Source organism: Mesoplodon bidens, assembly GCF_964165515.1.
Source record: "Mesoplodon bidens genome assembly, chromosome: X".
In the NCBI taxonomy this organism is placed as follows: Eukaryota; Metazoa; Chordata; class Mammalia; order Artiodactyla; family Ziphiidae; genus Mesoplodon; species Mesoplodon bidens.
This window is the reverse complement of record NC_138163.1, coordinates 13,619,143-13,634,667: the sequence shown is the minus strand read 5'-3', so window position 1 is coordinate 13,634,667 and position 15,525 is coordinate 13,619,143.

The window sequence follows — 15,525 nt, the reverse complement described above, 5'->3', positions numbered from 1 at the left end:
CTGGTGAGTGATGAAAGCATCCTCAGTCTTTAAGGCTAAGCTCAAATGGTTCTTTCCCTCTGAAGCCTCTCTACCACCAATGCCGGCAGAGTTCATTGCCCCTATGGTCCTACAAATTCTTATATTAAAGCAATAGCCATATTGTATTAGAATGGTTCATTTATATGTTTGGCGTGTAATATACAACAAGAAGGAGCATATTTCATTCATCTCTGTAATCGCAACCACTTTAACACACATGACACAATGTCACGGTTGCTGCTCAATATAGATTGATGAACTGCTGGAGGACTGAACAATCAAATCATTCTGTAGATACTGGATCATTTCCTTAACCTGCTCTATAATGTTTGCTTTAGAAAATGTTAAACTTAAAATCATGTAAAATTTTTATTTTGAAAAACTCAAAGTAAAGGAAAGAAAGTTAAAAAAAAAAGAACCCTAAACACTAAAAACTCAAAACACTCTCTATGATATGCACACTTTCAGCAACTATCTCTTTGTACATGGCTTTACACATATGTAATTTACATGTGCATTTACATAAAGCAATTATATATAAATGTTGAGTATTATATATATATATATATTCATACATATACATAAATATTGAGAAAGCCTGTACATCTATAGGATTTTTACACTTCATTAGCCACTCCTCCACTGGATAAGCAGTGTTAAAAGCCTGGTGTGAATCTTTGCATATCTTTGTCTATGTTCATAAATAAGGTAACATACATATGTATGCATAAAAACATATAGGGGCACTATTTTACTCTTTACTGCACGTAGTTTTTCTCACTTAGAAACATTTCAGAGAAATGTTTTCCACATCGTCTGGTATAGACTTAACACACTTTTTAAACTAGTTATGTAAAATGCAATGGTTTGAGTGAAAGACAACTTATTAAACCATTCCTCTATTGAGGACATTCAAGTTGATTCCAGTTTTTTGGCTACTAGAAAAAACGTTGCAATTAATCTGAATATATACGTAAAATTTATCTTGTTCATATTCAATGTTATATACCCGTGCATTTATCTTCTATGGAAGAAGGCCCCGGAAATGGAATTGCTAAGTTAAAGTTTATGTAAATTCTTAATTTTAATAGGGGTTGCCAGATTGACTTCCAAATGGCTTTAATATACTGCACATTTCCCTCGGCAAATGTATGAGATAACATATTAACCTCCACAACACTCCAGCAATGTGTGATAACATGTTTAATAGTCTTAAAGTGATATTTCCTTGTTAATTTAATTTCAATATGCCTGATTGCTAGTAAAGTTGAGTAATTTCACTTGTTTATTGGCAAGGGGGTTTTCTGCCTCCTTGAACAGCCCTTTTTACCCTTTTTAACCACTTTCAATTACGGTGTTTGTCTTTTCTTATTAATGTGTAGGAAATTTTTTATATGTTGGATATTGAACCCTTTATCTGTCGTGTGTCTTACAAATATATGTTCCTCTATTATTTGTCTTCTGGTTTTATTTACCTTTACGTTTGCCATATGATTACATTTTAAGTTTTAAGCACTCAAATATGTCAGTCATTTCTCCAGAGTGTCTAGGTTTTCCAGCTTGCACAGAAAGTTTTCTTGACTCCTAGATTATACATACGTTTTCCATAATATATATATTTTACTTCAACATTTTTATCTTTAGATCATACAGAACTTCATGTTGTGTGAGAGAGGAGTCCAAACTTATTTTATCCTTTTTAATACATATAAATAATAAATGTATGCAGTTCTACTAAGAAGAAAATAGAGTCAAAAAACCAAACAAAGCCCACTTTATTTTGGATACAAATCCAGCCCTGAAACTTACTAGCTGTTGCCCTGAGAAAGTCATTTAATTTATGTGAACCTCTTTCCCCATTTGTAAAAGGGAGATAATAATGTCAACATGACAGAAGTTTTATGAGAATTAATGTATGTCAAACACAGTGACTGGCATATAGAGTCAGAGGTCAACAAAGATAGCTATAATGACTGTTGTTTAACTCCCCCTGAAATGCTTTTGCCTTGAACACGCTTAGGAATGCTGATAGGCCCCATCGTGTCTTGCTTCATGGCTCACTTTGGTTTTGCATCTTTAATGGAGTTTTTATTATACAGTGCTCCTAAGGTAAAAAAAAAGAAAAGATAAAGAAAAACATTACAGGAAGTTGGCCTCAAAGATATTATCAACCAGGTAGAGTGCTACTGAGGTGAACATTAGAGGACAGACTAAGGTGGCCTAGATCCACCTCACACAGAAATACATCCTTTCACAAAGGGAAAAGATCTGCTAGAAGCTCCTGCTTCTAGAAAAATAAGACAAGGATGTTAATAAATGTGATGACTTGGGGGAAGGTGGCAAACATATTTGAGGCTCCGAATTTCCAGAGAGTATTTGAGAGAACACTTTGCTCTATATGGCCCAGGGAAATTAACCAAAAGCTCCCTAACTTGGGTGCCCCTCATGCGCCAGATACCATCACTGACAGAACTGGAATATATAGTCAATACTAAGTGCCCTTAGAGATCATTTTTCATTTCATAGGAAGGAGAAATAACTTTCCTAAGCAGTTAGGAAAGTTATTTATTTATTTATTTTGAACAAACACACTTTATTTTTTAATATCTTTACTGGAGTATGATTGCTTTACAATGGTGTAGTAGTTTCTGCACTATAACAAAGTGAATCAGCTATACATATACGTATATACCCATATCCCCTCCCTCTTGCGTCTCCCTCCCTCCCACCCTCCCTATCCCACCCCTCTAGGTGGTCAAAAAGCACTGAGCTGATCTCCCTGTGCTATGTGGCTGCTTCCCACTAGCTATCTGTTTTACATTTGGTAGTGTATATATGTCCATGCCACTCTCTCACTTTGTCCCAGCTTACCCTTCCCCCTCCCCGTGTCCTCAAGTCCATTCTCTAGTAGGTCTGTGACTTTTTTTTTTTTTTTCGGTACGCGGGCCTCTCACTGTTGTGGCCTCTCCCGTTGTGGAGCACAGGTTCCGGACGCGCAGGCTCAGTGTCCATGGCTCACGGGCCCAGCCGCTCCGCGGCATGTGGGATCCTCCCAGACCGGGGCACGAACCCGTGTCCCCTGCATCGGCAGTCGGATTCTCAACCAGTATGCCACAAGGGAAGCCCAGGTCTGCGTCTTTTTTCCGTCTTGCCCCTAAGTTCCTCATGACCATTTTTTTTTAAAGATTCCATATATATGTGTTAGCATACGGTATTTGTTTTTCTCTTTCTGACTTACTGCACTCTGTATGACAGACTCTGGGTCCATCCTCCTCACTACAAATAACTCAGTTTCGTTCCTTTTTATGGCTGAGTAATAGTCCATTGTATACATGTGCCACATCTTCATTATCCATTCATCTGTTGATGGACACTTAGGTTCCTTCCAAGTCCTGGCTATTGTAAATAGAGCTGCAATGAACATTGTGGTACATGACTCTTTTTGAATTATGGTTTTCTCAGGATATATGCCCCATAGTGGGATTGCTGGGTCATATGGTAGTTCTATTTTTAGTTTTTTAGGGAACCTCCATACTGTTCTCCTTAGTGAATGTATCAATTTACATTCCCACCAACAGTGTATGAGGGTTCCATTTTCTCCACACCTTCTCTAAGAATTTGTCCATTTCTTCCAGGTTGTCCATTTATTGTTTGTAGATTTTTTGATGATGGCCATTCTGACCGGTGTGAGATGATACCGCATTGTAGTTTTGATTTGCATTTCTCTAATGATTAACGACGTTGAGCATTATTTCATGTGTCTGTTGGCAATCTGTCTATCTTCTTTGGAAAAATGTCTATTTAGGTCTTCTGCCCATTTTTGGATTGGGTGGTTTGTTTTTTTGATATTGAGCTGCATGAGCTGCTTGTAAATTTTGGAGACTAATCCTTTGTCAGTTGCTTCGTTTGCAAATATTTTCTCCCATTCTGTGGGTTGTCGTTTCATCTTGTTTATGGTTTCCTTTGCTGTGCAAAAGCTTTTAAGTTTCATTCGGTCCCATTTGTTTATTTTTAGTTTTGTTTCCATTTCTTTAGGAGGTGGGTCAAAAAAGATCTTACTGTGATTTATCTCAAAAGAGTGTTCTTCTTTTATTTCCTCTAAGAGTTTTAGTGTGTCTGGCCTTACATTAAGGTCTTTAATCCATTTTGAGTTTATTTTTGTGTATGGCATTAGGGAGTGTTCTAATTTCATTCTTTTCCATGTAGCTGTCCAGTTTTCCCAGCACCACTTATTGAAGAGGCTGTCTTTCCTCCATTGTATACTCTAGCCTCCTTTATCAAGATAAGGTGACCATGTGTACATGGGTTTATCTCTGGACGTTTTTGGATGGAACGTCCTATAAATATCAATTAAGTCCATCTTGTTTAATGTATCATTTAAAGCTTGTGTTTCCTTATTTTTTTTCATTTTGGATGATCTGTCCATTGTTGAAAGTGGGGTGTTAAATTCGCCTACTATGATTGTGTTACTGTCGATTTCCCCTTTTATGGCTGTTAGTATTTGTCTTATGTATTGAGGTGCTCCTATGTTGGGTGCATACACATTTACAAGTGTTATATCTTCTTCTTGGATCGATCCCTTGATCATTATGTAGTGTCCTGCTTTGTCCCTTGTAAGTCATTATTTTAAAGTCTATTTTGTCTGATATGAGAACTGCTACTCCAGCTTTCTTTTGATTTTCATTTGCATGGAATATCTTTTTCCACCCCCTCACTTTCAGTCTGTATGTTTCCCTAGGTCTGAAGTGGGTCTCTTGTTGACAGCATATATACGGGTCTTGTTTTTGTATCAATTCAGCCAGTCTGTGTCTTTTGGTGGGAGCATTTAATCCATTTACATTTAAGGTAATTATCGATATGTATGCTCCTATTACCATTTTCTTAATTGTTTTGCATTTGTTATTGTAAGTCTTTTCCTTCTCTTGTGTTTCCTGCCTGGAGAAGTTGGTTTAGCATTTGCTGTAAAGCTGGTTTGGTTCTGCTGAATTCTCTTAGCTTTTGCTTGTCTGTAAAGGTTTTAATTTCTCTGTCAAATCTGAATGAGATCCTTGCTGGGTAGAGTAATCTTGGTTGTAGGTCTTTCCCTTTCATCACGTTAAATATGTCCTGCCCATCCCTTCTGGTTTGCAGAATTTCTGCTCAAAGATCAGCTGTTAACCTTATGGGGATTCCCTTCTATGTTATTTGTTGTTTTTCCCTTGCTGCTTTTAATATTTTTTCTTTGTATTTACTTTTTGATAGTTTGACTACTATGTGTCTTGGCGTGTTTCTCCTTGGATTTATCCTGTATGGGATTCTCTGTGCTTCCTGGACTTGATTAACTATTCCCTTTCCCATATTAGGGAAGTTTTCAACTATAATCTCTTCAAATATTTTCTCAGTCCCTTTCTTTTTCTCTTTTTCTTTGGGAACCCCTATAATTTGAATGTTGGTACGTTTAATCGTGTCCGAGAGGTCTCTGAGACTGTCCTCAATTCTTTTCATTCTTTTTTCTTTATTCTGCTCTCCAGTAGTTATTCCCACGATTATATCTTCCAGGTCACTTATCCGTTCTTCTGCCTCATTTATTCTGCTATTGATCCCTTCTAGAGAATGTGTAATTTCATTTATTGTGTTGTTCATGATTGTTTGTTTGCTCTTTTGTTCTCCTAGGTCCTTGTGAAACTTTTCTTGTATTTTCCCCATTCTATTTCCAAGATTTTGGATCATCTTTACTATCATTATTCTGAATTCTTTTTCAGGTAGACTGCCTATTTGCTCTTCATTTGTTAGGTCTGGTGCGTTTTTACCTTGCTCCTTCATCTGCTGTGTGTTTTTCTGTCTTTTCATTTTGCTTATCTTACTGTGTTTGGGGTCTCCTTTTCACAGGCTGCAGGTTCGTAGATCCCGTTGTTTTTGGTGTCTGTCCCCAGTGGCTAAGGTTGGTTCAGTGGGTTGTGTAGGCTTCCTGGTGGAGGGGACTAGTGCCTGTGTTCCGGTCAATGAGGCTGGATCTTTTATTTTTGGTAGGCAGGTCCATGTCTGGTGGTGTGTTTTGGGGTGTCTGTGACCTTACTATGATTTTAGGCAGCCTCTCTGCTAATGGGTGGAGTTGTGTTCCTTTCTTGGTAGTTGTTTGGCATAAGGTATACAGCACCGTAGATTGCTGGTCATTTAGTGGAGCTGGGTCTTGGTGTTGAGATGGAGATCTCTGGGAGATTTTCACCGTTTGATATTACGTGGAGCTGGGAGGTCTGTGGTGGACCAATATCCTGAACTTGCCTCTGCCACATCAGAGGAACAGCCCTGACGCTTGGCTGGAGCACCAAGAGTCTGTCACGCACACGGCTCAGAGTAAAAGGAAGAAAGAAAGAAAGAAAGAAAGAAAGAAAGAAAAATGTAAAATTAAATTAAATTAAATTATTAAAAAGTTATTAAAATAAAGAACAAAAATTATTATTAAATTTTTAAGTAATTAAAAAAACGAGAAAGAAGAGAAAAACCAGACGAAGAAACCAATTAACCAATGATAACAAGCGCTGAAAACTATACTAAAAAAAAAAACAAAAAACGGACAGACAGAACCCTAGGACAAACGGTAAGTGCCCAACTATACAGACAAAATCACACACAGAAGCATACGCATACACACTCACAAAAAGAGAAAAAGGGAAAAAATGTATAAATAGCGTTGCTCCCAAAGTCCACCTCCTCCATTTGGGATGATTCGTTGTCTATTCAGGTGTTCCACCGATGCAGGGTACATCAAGTTGATTGTGGAGATTTAATCCGCTGCTCCTGAGGCTGCTGGGCGAGATTTCCCTTTCTCTTCTTTGTTCACACAGCTCCCGGGGTTCAGCTTTGGATTTGACACCGCCTCTGCGTGTAGGTCTCCTGAGAGCGTCTGTTCTTCGCTCAGACAGGATGGGGTTATAGGAGCCGCTGCTTTGGGGGCTCTGGCTCACTTAGGCCGGGGGGAGGGAGGGGTACGGAGGCAGGGTGAGCCTGCAGTGACAGAGGCCGGCGTGACGTTGCACCAGCCCGAGGCACGCCGTGCGTTCTCCCGGGGAAGTCGTCCCTGGATCACGGGACACTGGCAGTGGCGGGCTGCACAGGCTCCCTGAAGGGAGGTGTGGATAGTGACCTGAGCTCGCACACAGGCTTCTTAGTGGCGGCAGCAGCAGCCTTAGCATCTCATGCCCATCTCTGGGGTCTGCGCTCCTAGCCATGGCTCGTGCCCATCTCTGGAGCTCCTTTAGGCGGCGCTCTGAATCCCCTCTGCTCGTGCACCAGGAATCACAGAGGGAAGAAAAAGTCTCTTGCCTTTGCGGCAGTTCCAGACTTTTCCTGGACTCCCTCCTGGCTACACGTGGCGTACTAACCCCTTCAGGCTGTGTTCACACTGCCAGTCCTCTCCCTGAGCTCAGACCGAAACCCAAGCCTCAGCTCCCAGCCCCCACCCGTCCCGGCAGGTGAGCAGACAAGCCTCTCGGGCTGGTGAGTACTGGTCGGCACCGATCCTCCGTGCGGGAATCTCTCCGCTTTGCCCTCAACACCCCTGTTGCTGCGCTCTCCTCCGTGGCTCCAAAGCTGCCCCCGTCCGCCACCTGTAGTCTCCGCCAGTGAAGGGGCTTCTAGTGTGTGGAAACCTTTCCTCCTTCAGGCTCCCTCCCACTGGTGCAGTTCCCGTTCCTATTCTTTTGTCTCTGCTTTTTCTTTTTTTCTTTTGCCCTACCCAGCTACGTGGGGAGTTTCTTGCCTTTTGGGAGGTCTGAGGTCTTCTGCCAGCGTTCAGTGGGTTTTCTATAGGAGCAGTTCCACGTGTAGATGTATTTCTGATGCTTCTGTGGGGAGGAAGGTGATCTCCACGTCTTACTCTTCCGACGTCTTGAAGTTCCCTCCAGTCTATTTTAGAACGTTTTCAACACCTCAAAAAGAAACCCTCGTATCTTGTAGCTGTTAATCCCCTATGCGCCCAACAACTTCTGCCTCAGCCTTAAGCAATTATTGATCTATTTTGTATCTATAGATTTGCCTGTTCTGAGCATTTCATATGAATAGAATCACATAATATGTGGTCTTTTGTGACTGACTTCTTTCACTTAGCATAATGTTTTTAAGGTTCAGCCATATTGTAGCATATATTAGTTCTTCATTCCTTTTGATGTCTGAATAGTATTCTGTTGTATGGATTTGCCACATTTTGTTTGTCCTCTGGTCAGTTGATGGGCATTTGGGTTGTTTCCATCTTTGGGTATTATGAATATTGCTGCTATGAATATTTATGTACAAGTTTTTGTATGGACATATATTTGCATTTATCTTGGGAATATACCTACAAGTGGGTCATACAGTAACACTGTTTCACCCTCTGAGAAACTACCAAACTTTTCCAAAGCAGGTATACCATTTTACATTCTCACTAACAGTGTATTTATGGTTCTGATTTCTCTAAATCCCCACAAACAGTTATGATTATCTGACTTTTGGATTCTAGCCATCCGAATGGGTATGAAATGGTATCTTTCTGTGGTTTTCATTTGTGTTTTCCTGATGAATAATGATGTCAAGCGTCTCTAATGTGCTTGCTGGCCATTTGTATATCTTCCTTGCAGAAATGTCTATTTAGATCTTCTGCCCATTTTAAAAGTTGGGTTATTTACCTTCTTATCACAGGCATGTAAGAGTTCTTTATATATTCTGAATAAAAATCCCTTATCAGATACACGATTTACAAATATTTTCTCCCATTCTGTAGGTTGTTGTGCTATATTCTGTACATGAATTATTTGAGTTGATCTTTGCAACAGCTGTATGAGATTTTATCCTTCTATTTTTTTTTTTTTTTTTTAGAGATCAAAAAACAGGCTCAGAGTGGTTAAGTACCTATCCTAACTCACAATGCTAGCATGGGATGGTTCCAGGATTTGCACTTAGATATCTATTGGAATTTCAGTTAAAGTCCTCCATCCTCTTGCCTTGATGCTCATATACACAGTTTGTATTTGATGAAAGAAATTGAATCTTAGGATTGTATTGCACTGTCTATTCTTCACTCGTAGACATTCCAGTGGATAAACACTGAAAATGAAAACACTTTGGTAATACTCCTCAAATTGATTCTCTGGGGACCATGCTGATTCCCAGCAGGAAGGTGTAGCCACAGGGCTCCTGAGGATGGTTGAATTGACGTTCTGAGTCTGGATTTATAAGCATGGGGAATTGTTCTTTTAAAAGACAATGACACAGAGAACCCTTCTAATGTGAGCCAGATGCAGCCATGATTTTGAATAAATGTTTGCTGGTAACCATACTTAGGTGGGAACATCTGCCCACTGATGAGCTCCCTGGAGTTTTAGCAGGTGAATTTACGTAGGAAAAACAACTCCAAGTACTTCCTCCTGAGGAGAGATGTTAGGCAAAAAGAAGTTTAATTTCCTTTCTTCCATTTTTGTCCACCTGCCATTTAGGAAGCCTAAGTAAATAGATTCCTGTCTTGGGAAAATACCACTTCCACTTGGCCTTCCATCTTCCCCAGCTTTGGCTTTGCAGGTGCCCAGTAAGTGTTGGTGCTTGCATCTGGGCCACATCTGTGCAGGCACCTTGGGTTGTCCAAGAATAGTGCATGGCTCCATAAGCCTATAGTAGCAACCCTCTGACATTAGAATTTGCTGTTGATATTTTTCATACACACTCACACTCTTGAGCAAACACACTAGTTTCCTTTCAAGCCTACCCTCTTAGATGTCCTTACTAGTCTATCTTTGCAATGCTGGATCATCATACAGGATACATGATATTTAGAGGAAACAGGTTTCAGTGGTGTTTCTGGATTCTTCTTAGTTCTAGGTCAGCCTAGATTAAGCAATCTGTAGTCTGGAGGGCTTTACTCACCTCCCAATCTGCCGTGCAGTCACAAGGTCCATCTTGTCTTATCACTTTTACTTAAGTCACCACCCTGCAGATTATCCATCATTAACTAGACTCTTATTCACGTATTGCTCTGCACTTGACGGAATTGGACCCAACCCTCTCCCCAACTTCATGAGCGCTTCTTTCCTGCCCTCTGTAACTCATAGTCTATCATTAAGAAACTCCCCAGTAGCTTCAAGTTGTTCTCTCCGTGTTCCCTTAATCTCTGTTTTATGACTGGAATATGGCTGTGCCTTGAGGAAATCACTTCCCCTGCAGTCCTCTTGAGCAAACGTTAGTTATCCTCACATACCACAATGAGTCGACTCACTGTCACTTTCAAACCATTTCTGATCCTTTCTCTTTCAAAATTCAGAGCTCATTTGTAGTTCTTGCTATTAGATAATATCATGTGCTACACCATCTATTTCTTTACCTTCATTCATTAGACACTTTCCTGAGTCTTCTTCTCCACTTTTAGTACTGCCACCATCTTGGCAACTTCAACATCTGTCATCTATGTGGATATTCATCCAGCATTTTTGGCTTTGCAAACCTTTCATGCCCTCAATTCCAATGGTATTTTTCTTCCATCATACTTAAGCCACTCTCTCTAATGCTCATGAACTAGACATTGACATTCTCAAAAATTACAGCAACTCTGAAATCCTGATTTTATAACATACATCTCTTGGGCTACAACTGATTATCCTTCCTAGCAAAATACCTCCCTCACGTGCAGGTATACACACCTTCACACACCCAACTCTAAAAATTCTTCAATTTTGAACTCCAATCTGTGAATTCTACTACTTTTCAGCATCAGCCACATTTCTCTTTTCGCATTTCCTCATTGCTTACCAATTTATCATGAGTATCACTTACTTTCATCAACCTTCATCTCCCTACTCACTTTCCCACCCTAGTATTTCCCTGGCAAAACCACAACCCTTGTTAAATTTAGCTATCTACCTGCTTTGTTCCTATATACGAGTGATGGATGTTGCTGTAGAAATTTACAAGACAAAGCTAACTGATCTCACCTTAAATTCTTGACCACATATCTTAAATGATCAATCCTTCCATATTATACACCCATTTCCATTATACAAAATGAATATCCAATACTTTATATTCCCCTCAATTTCTCAAAACCCTACCCTCACGCTTGTTATTTTATGCCCTTATCTCTTCCTTCACTGAGAAAACTGAAGAGTCAAGAGAAAATTCTTTTATATCTTCCCCACCAAATCTACCATCTTACCTGCATTTGTAATCATACCATAATCGTTTCCTTCTCCACTGTAGAATCTATAAATATTACTCATTCTCATGGAAAGCCAAGATTTCCACATTTGCTACCGATCCCATCTACTAGTGCTCTGAATAACCCTCTTGCTTTCTCAATATTTTTTCTTCTGCAATTATCCCTTTGGATTTTTATGTCGTCAGTTTCATTCAGTCATTTATATTGGCTAGATGCATTCTAGAATCTACCCTCTTAAAAATACACTCTCTTAATACCAAATCCCCCTCCAGCTATAGTCCCATATTTCTCCTCCCCTTAGCACCAAAACTCGCAAAAGAAATTGTCTATCCGCCCCTCACTTTCTGATCTCACATTTCCTCCTTAATACACATCCAGGTTTATATTAAAATATTTTCCACTCTTTCAATTTCCTTCTTATCAAATTTACCAATGACCTCTCTACTAACAAGTTCAATCGTCATTTGTCTGTCCCTATATTACCTGTAAAAGTATTCAATAAAGTTGTCCAGTTTTTACTTCTTGAAACGTTATCTGCCCTTTGCTTTTGTGTTGCTCAATTCACCTGTTTTTTTTTTGTTTTTGTTGCTGTTGTTCCCTCCTTTTCAAATCTTTTCATTATATACCTAGGAGTAGAGTTACTGGGTAATATGGCAAGTGTATGTTTAACTTGTTGAGTAACTGCCAAAATGTTTTCCACAGAGGCTGTATCATTTTATGTTCCCACCAGACGTGTATGAGTGTTTCAATTTCTCTACATCCTTGTCAATACATGTTATTTTCTTTTAAAAAAAGTTATAGCCTTCCTAGTGGGTATGAAGTGGCATCTCATCGTGGTTTTGATTTGGATTTCCCTAACGACTAATGGTATTCAGCATATTTTCATATGTTTGTTGGCTATTTGTATATCTTCATTAGCACAATGTCTCTTTAAGTCCTTTACCTGATTTTCAGTTGGGTTGTTTGTATTTTTGTTGTTGAGTTGTAAGAGTTCTTTCTGTATTCTGGATACTACACTTTTATAAAATATATGATTTGCCAGGATCTCTCTTTCGTGTGCCTTTTTGCTTTCTTCAAGGTATTTTTTTGCAGAAGAAAACATTTTTAAATTTTGATATAGTCCAATTTACTCTTTCTTTGTTGCTTGTGCTTTTTGTGTCATATCTAGGAAACCATTGCTTAACCAAGTTCTATATGCTTTTGATCCCCATAACTGACCAAAAAAGTTGAAACCCATTCATTCAACAGAAATATTCATGGCCACCTACTATGTGCCAGGCTCTACTGTAAATACTGGGGAGAGTGATGAGCAAGATGGTTGAGACAGAGATTGCTAGCTTATCTCCAACATTTAAGTTCTCCTCTTCTACCAGGTAGACTACATTTCTCATTTTCTCTTGTCGTTAGATGTGGCCATGTGAGTTTTTCCCAAGGAAATGTGAGCAGGAGTAATGCATACCCCTTTTGAGCCTGGCCCATAAATATTCCCATGTGCCCTCCTATATGCTCTTTTCTGCTTCTGCAATTGGAATGGAGATGTCCTGGCAGAAATTTCAGAAACCACTCTTTTGCCACTTATCTCAATAGGGTTGTGACGAGGATTAAATATGTATATGGGTATTTAGCATAATTCCTACATAGAGTTAGTAGTCAATAAATGTTAGTTTCGGTAATTATTATTACAGTCTTTGGGTGCTACAGTAGTCACCCAGGATTGGAAACATGTTAGAAACCCCTCATAATTCAGCAGATAGTACAATGAAGTCTGCTCTTTTGTGACCAGTGTGTCAGACCTCCTGAGGCTAGCAGTCTTTTCTCTTTCTACACAGTTTCTCTGTGATGAACCAAGATAATTCTAAGCCACCTTAAATAATATTTAAAGGACCATAATTTGGGAAATATGAATCTAGTGAAACGTAGTTTAACTGAAAACAATATAAGTGTGGTTATAATGGTTATGAGAATTCTAAACTGTGCTAAACACCTTGCATTTACACAACATTATTCTATAAAAGAGCCCTACCACTGCCTCTTCCCCTGCTTCCCTAGATCGGATAAGAAAGCTCAGGTACTCTCTCTTCTGTGGGCCAGGAGGAAGTTCAGGTTGTGCAAAACCTGACCTGTGTGTGGGAACACTCCAGCGTCATCCCCTCACCACCATAAAAGCCAAGCCAGTCTCCTTCTTCTGCTCTCTTAAGCCATTCTTGAACCTGCTTGAGAGCCTGCCCTGCTCTCCCCAGAAAGCCTCCTTATGTAGTAAGGTTTTTCATACTCTATAGGTGTATGTGTTATCAGTCTCGACATCCAAACCGAATTTGGGTTGAAGGGTCCATTCTGTCTCTGTGGTGTGATTACATCAACTGGTCCTGTGAGCAGGACATCAAGGTGCTATCCCTTACCACCGGGGGTCTTTCTTCTCTTGCTTTGGCTTTCTAACTGGCTCTGCTCTATGCTGGTGAACAGGCACTTGTGCTACTGACTGCTGGCTAGCTTGTGCTTTGAACTTGCTTCTTTGTGCTGCATTTGTTAATCCTACTGAGTGTCTGCTAAAGCTTTGACCAACATAAGTCAGTTTAGCCACTTGGCATATAGTGAAAGGATTATTGGATTGGGACCTTCCTTAAAGCAGTCCTGAATCCTGTGTCTCAACCTGGACCTATTTGTGATTCTCAGGTTGAATCACGTGTTTCAATTCCAAACTAAGGTGCGACTGATATTAACCTCAAAGAAATGACTCTTACCTTGTGAACACTGGTTGTGTCTCAACCACATGTTGGCCCCCTTTCTATATAGAGCTCAGGAGAAAGACTGACAGCCTGTTCAATATACAGGTCCATTGGATGGTCACTCGTGTGGAGGAAGAGCCGTTAACTATGTGGGATGCTGAGGTCATACTTCTAAAAGTAAATGACTCACTAGTACCTTACAAAATGCTTCTGCTGCTGCCCCTGTGCCTCTGTCATAAATAAAAATGATCCTGATCCTCAGACCTCTAGAGAAAAACATTTGTGTCACCTCTGTGACAAAGCCAAGAGATTAGTTCAACCATTGCCACGGGGAAGTCCATAACACTGATGGTACTGACTTGATTTGAGGTCCTCTGGAAGAGGAAACTTATAAAAACTTTTACCTATAAGAGCAATAACATCTGCAGACCTAATGTAAAAGACAAAACACAAGACCCCAAACTGTCAAAGTCTTCAAAAACAAGAAGTCTAAAAAACTGTCACAGCCAAGAAGAGCCTAAGAAGTTATAACATGGAATGACTAAATTGAATGTAGAATCTTGGTTGGGATCCTGGGACAGAAGAAGAATATTAGGTAAAAAATAAGGCAATCTGGGGCTTCCACGGTGGCACAGAGGTTGAGAATCTGCCTGATGATGCAGGGGACACGGGTTCGAACCCTTATCTGGGAAGATGCCATATGCCGCAGAGCAACTAGGCCCGTGAGCCACAGCCGCTGAGCCTACGCATCTGGAGCCTGTGCTCCGCAACAAGAGAGGCCGCGACAGTGAGAGGCCCGCCCATCACGATGAAGAGTGGCCCCTGCTTGCCACAACTAGGGAAAGCCCACACACAGAAACGAAGACCCAACACAGCCAAAAATAAAAATAAATTAATTAAAAGAAGGCTCAACATTTTAAAAAAAAGGAATTCTGATGAAGTACAGACTTTAGTTAATAATACTGTTTCAGTGTTGGTTCACTAAGTTGAACAATTGTACCATACTAATGTACAATGTTAAGAAGGGAAATTTGTTGTGGAGTGTATGAATATGATCTTCACAATTACTCTGTAAACCTAAAACTGTTCTAAAATAAAAAGTTTTTAAAAACCACACAATACCAGGTGATGAGATCTGGGAGACAACAGAATTAAACAATGAATGGGGGTGGCCATGTGGAATGGTTTGGAGGGAACACCTTCTCTCTAACATGTGCACCATAAGGATTGAACCAGAGAAGATGAGGAAGAGTGGAAGGTCAATTTGGGAAGGCTCTTTACTGGGTGTTGAGGAAGCACTCCCTTTCTCTAACCAGAGCACCTAGACTCCTCTGCACCCCTCCCCTCCCCCCACGTATCTTCAAGGGTAGTGCTTTGTGATGTCACAGCCACCCCAGCGCTACCATTGGCTGACCAATCAAAGCTGATGGGTGTGGCTCTTCATTGTCCTGGCAGGGTATATATAGAGAGGCCAGGAGCCTTGGAGTAGAGCACACTGTTGCTACTGACATGGCAGAGGAAACTACAGTCCCCCAGGAGCCTAACCGTGATGCACGGACAAACACCGAGAGGTCAGAGCAACAAACACCGGGGGGCCAACGCAGAAGGGAGAGGGTGAAT